Here is a 5,267-nt window from a genome sequence, read left to right on the forward strand (position 1 = left end):
CTTATTCCCACTAATGCTAATTTGTTGCTAAGGCAATTAGCAAGTAATTTAGGATTTGTGGGGTTAAGAACACTTATGCTCATTTAACTTACTCTCCGATGTGAGGGTTAATCAAGTGAGATTAATCTATTCAAATTGTCATAGTTGTGGTTCCAACAAGGAAAGGACCCTTAGCTCACTCCAAGCCAAGATACCTTTTATGTTTAATTCTTTCATACACATTTACCTTACTTCGTTTTATACCTTACTTGTCTATATTACATAGTAGTTCTTTAATTCCTTCATTAGTTCATTTATTACAATGTTGCATGTTCTTTTAATTCTTCATATGTTTATCTCTTCATTGAAAACCCCTTGATCGCCACAACCGAAATTGTGTACTCATTGATCTCAAGTGTCCTTGGAAGACGACCCGGGAACTAAACACTCCCGGAATTGAATTGGTTTGAATAGTGACATCTTTGAATTCACATTTGATGTGGGCATTGCTTGTTGGCTTGGAACTATACTTACAACGCTAAATCTTCATAAGATAAAATTCCTAGCCGACGGTTTTGCTCACTATCAAATTTTGGTGCCGTTGCCGGGAACTCACTTTAAGTGCAATGAGTGCTATAATTTTGGTTGTTGTAAATATGTGAATAGTGTGAATATTTGATTTCTGTTTGCTACTTGGCACCAATTGTGAATAGCGTTTCTATCTAGCTAGTCTTAGTAGTTATTGATTGTTAAGTTGGTTTTTGTTTACTTGCCTATTCTTGCTTTGCTTTTAGTCTCCTCAGTTGAATGACACAGTCACTTTCAGACCCGAGCTTAGCCCCTTTTGATCCAGAAATAGAAAGAACTTTAACTTATATTAGGCAAGCTCGGCGCCGGCTAGCATTTGTGGATAGTGAATCGGGTTTGCTTAAAGAGCACACCAATTCACTATCACCATCAACCCGTGACCATCATTCTTCAATTAAAGAGGAAACCTTCTAGTTATCTGTGGGGGGTGCTGAATTCTCTTTAAGTGAATCAGGTGACAGCACCATGGCGGATCCACCTCGACGAATCACCTTAAGAGAAGCCGGAGCTCCAGATATCAATTTGCAACCGCAACAAATTCAGTATCCGGCTTTGGATCTAAATTTTGAGCTCAAGACCGGCACGATAAACTTGCTCCCCAAATACAATGGACTATCCGGGGAAGATCCTCTAAGCATCTAAAGTACTTTTAAGTTGCATGCTCTACTGTGAGAAGACACGATGCAGATGAAGCAACAGTTTTGGTTTTCACTTTCCCTTTCTCTTTGGAGGGAAAAGCGAAAGAATGGTTTTATACTCAACCGGAAGATGTGATTTCTAATTGGGACTTGTTGCGTAAGAAATTCTTGGAAAAATTCTACCCACCTCAGAAAACAGATAAGCTGCGAAAGGAGATCTCTTGCATTGTGCAAAGAGATGGGGAAACTCTGTATGAGTACTGGGAGAGATTCAACAAGTTATTTTAAGCTTGCCCCCACCACCGTATTAACGAGTTGGTGCATATTAGCTATTTTTGTCAAGGGATGAATCCCCAAGATAAGCTTCTTCTAGATGCCTCTAGTGGAGGATCCCTCACCAAAAACAAGACCGCCGAGGAAGCTTGGGAGATCATAGTAGATTTGGCTGACTCCACTCAACACTCAAGGGCAAGGAATCCACAACATAAAGCTTTAAGTGGAGTTTCTCCTTCTGGAGATGCCATTTTGACCAAGACCCTCAGTGGGATGATAATTTTGTTGAGACAAATCACCCAAGGACAACAAATCCCTCAAGCTTTGCTATCTCCTCTGCCTCAACCTCCAAGAATAGAAGGACCATCAAGATAATATGGTATTTGTGCTTGTAGTGGCCATTACACCGATGAGTGCCCTCAACTCCAAGAGGACACTACATTGGCGGTAGCTAACCCATACCCACAAAGGTCCACCTATAATCAAGGAGCTAATCAATATGGAGGGAATCAAAACCAAGGATGGAGGGATAATTCTAATCAAAGGTGGAATAAGGCTCCTCAATCTCAACCATACCCAAGCCAACAAGCCTACTATCATCAAGCTCCTCAAGGTCAACCGCAATACCAACAACCATACCAACAATCCTATCAACAACCACCACAATCTCAATCTCAAGGGAGGTATCAACACCCAAATAGTAGATCTAACCCTCCACAAGGTAATCAAGGCCCTCCTCCCAATCAACCTTACATGAATGACACACTTCAATCCTTTATGCAAGAGCAAAGGGAATTTCACAAGAAACAAGAAACATATATGGCTACAATTGCCGAAGCTCTCTCTCGTTTGACACTTTCTCCTCTGACTACATAAAATGCCCAACAAGCCTCAACTTCTAGTGGTTTACCTTCTCAGCCTCAACCCAATCCTAAGGGGAGCATCAATGCTATCACTTTTAGGAGTGGCACCAAATTGGATGAAATTGGTGTTGTGCTTACAAAGTGAAAGTGACAAGAAATGAGGATGGAAGTGTTGCAAAAGATGAGGAGGAGCCACTCAAGGTCAAGGAGCCAAAACGAAAAAATCCACTTGAAGAGCCTATGCCCATTCCATTTCCAACTTTGGCTAAGAAGGCCAAGAAGCAAGAAAAACTTGACCCCAACATGGTGAAAATTTTTAAGAATGTTGAAGTCACCGTCCCACTCTTTCAGGCTATTCAACAAGTACCCAAATATGCCAAGTTCTTCAAAGACGTTTGTACACATAAGGACAAGACTGGCGAGCTCAACAAAAGACCGGTAGATGATTCTATCTCCTCTTTAATTCCTCAAAAATGCAATGATCCCGGTCCGTGTTTAGTTACTTGTTTGATTGGTGGGATGAAGTTCATGGACTGTATGTGCGACTTGGGGGTGTGCATAAGCATCATGCCACTTTCCATTTATGAGAGATTGAACTTGTCACCACTTAAGAGATCCACGGCGAGATTTGTGCTAGCAGATAAGAGCATTGTATCAGTTGTGGGGATTGTGAAAAATGTGCTAGTTGACATCCAAGGATTACTCTTCCCGATAGATTTTCACATTTTGGAGACCCCTCCCATAGGCTCAGACAAGCCATCATCCATACTCCTTGGAAGACCATTTTTGAAGACGGCCTGTTTCAAACTGGATGCACATTCGGGAGTCTATTCTTTTGAGGCCGATGGCAAGGTGGTAGAATTCACATTGGAGGAGTCCAAGAAGCCCGTTCTCGAAACCTATTCTATCTTTGGGTGCACTATAATTGAAGAACAAGTGATTGAGGATGGAAAAGAGCAAGAAAAAGATGATATTGCCAAGAAATCTAGTTCAAAGGATCACACTCAACCAAAGAATGCCAAGGAGTTAGAGAATTTCCTTCTTGGAGAAGTTTCAAAGTGACCAATGAAGCCATGCAAAGTCTAACTTAAGACTATAAACCAAAGTCCTTGGTGGGAGACACCCCACCATGGTAACATTGTTCCAACTTTATCTTTTGTTTATAACCTTTTGAATTAGTTACTTTCTTGTGATATGATGATTAGCTTAAGTTTGGTTTGATATTTTTGAATTGAATGAGTTGAATTGCTTGTGGATCATGAATTTATGCATGTTTAAATGATTTGGGGTTGATATGTTGAAGTGCAAAGGCTTGGGACCTTAGTTTCGAAGAGAAAATTTTTTGTGAAACAGGACATCTGTGCGTACGCACCCTGCTGTGCGTGCGCACGCAACTGTGATTTTTCCATTTGTGCGCGCACACGAGCCTGTGCGCCCGCACACCCCTTGCAGCGTCCTCTGGTCATAGCACCAGCACAGCCTGTGCCTGGGTGCTGCCCTATTTTTCTTGATCTGTGCGTGCGCACTGCTTTGTGCATACGCACGCGTCTTCCTTTTCGCGCCCTTGTGCGGCAGCACAGACGTGTGCGTCCGCATGCCAGTTGACAACCCCTCTATTGGGAGCGTCAGCATGGGTTGTGCTCGTGAACACCCCCTATCTTTGCATCTGTGCGTGCGCACGGGCCTGTGTGTGCACACACACATGATTTTCTTCCCTCAAGCTATCTTTTACTAAAAAAAGAAAAAAAAAAGACGAAGAGATAGAGCCATTTGTGCGAGTGCACGCCTTTGTGCGCTCGCACGCGTTAGTGCAACTCCTCTGGTGGGAGCAATCGCACGTTCTGTGCGCTCACATCCCCCTCTCTCTTTTCATGTCTTGTGCGTGCACACCCGTATGCGCGTACGCACATGCCTCTCTTTCTAGCCACCTCTGTGCGCGCTTTTCCAGCTATGCGTCTGCACACTCTAATGCATCCTCTTTGTTTGCAGCGATCGCACGCTGTGTGTGTTCGCACCCGTCTAATTTTTTCCTTCTGTGTGCGCGCACAGATATTTGTGTGTACGCACACAACGCGTTCTGGGCAATAACAGGGCAGGCTTCCCTGTTGAGCATCAGCCTTTTTCTTTTCTTTTCTTTTCTTTTCTTCTCTACATTGCTGCTCCTTCTTTTCTCTGCCCAAGCCCTCAAGCGACCTCGCCGGCCACCACCGCCACTGTCAGCCTCTCTCTCTCTCTCTCTCTCTCTCTCTCTCTCTCTCATACTATCTATCTCTTACTTCTCTTTTCTTTCTTTCTCTCTTTCCTTTTTCTTTTCTTTCTTCACCACCGGTGAGCCGTTCTCCTTCGGTGCTTTTCCGGCGAAGTTAACTACCGTGAATTCGCAGTGGCTATAAGAAGTGCTACTGTTCCTTTCCTAATTCCTGTTTTCTTCAACCTTCAATTTTTAGGTTATTATTTACTTTTTATGTTGTTTTTTGCAATTGTGTTTATTTTCTTTTTTATGGTTGTTTTGGTTAAATTTATTACTTTCTTTGTCTCTTTTTGTATTGCAAGTGTTGATACTTGATTGTTGGGTTGATTATGATTGAATTTGAGCATTAATTGTGATAAGTTTGCACATTGCATACCACATGTTTAATAAATTACCTCAATGAACATTCTGTTTGATTCATATGACATGGCCATCATATGCTTTCAATTTATCTCTCATTAGTCATATTGTATTAATTGTGCAACTTCAATTAGGACTTTTGATGATAATCAAGTTAAATTTACTAATGCATTTCTTTGTTTGTATACTTTAAATTCCAAACACCCACATCTTTCATGATTTTTGTACTTTGTCGATGGGTGATTTTGGTTGTAAATGCATTGTGTTGTGAAATTCAAGTTCCATTATTCATCTTGAAATTTTGACTAAGTGATC

The 5,267-nt window shown here is 41.8% G+C and overlaps 1 non-coding gene across 1 annotated transcript; it reads right to left on the reverse strand.

The window, feature by feature from the left end:
* Positions 1–1,406: 1,406 nt before the first annotated feature.
* Positions 1,407–1,513, reverse strand: LOC130951846 (small nucleolar RNA R71). Its single transcript, XR_009074125.1, has one exon. It is a non-coding gene; the product is annotated as a small nucleolar RNA R71 (small nucleolar RNA).
* Between the last annotated feature and the right edge of the window lie 3,754 nt (positions 1,514–5,267).

Source organism: Arachis stenosperma, chromosome 1, assembly GCF_014773155.1.
Source record: "Arachis stenosperma cultivar V10309 chromosome 1, arast.V10309.gnm1.PFL2, whole genome shotgun sequence".
Classification (NCBI taxonomy): Eukaryota; Viridiplantae; Streptophyta; class Magnoliopsida; order Fabales; family Fabaceae; genus Arachis; species Arachis stenosperma.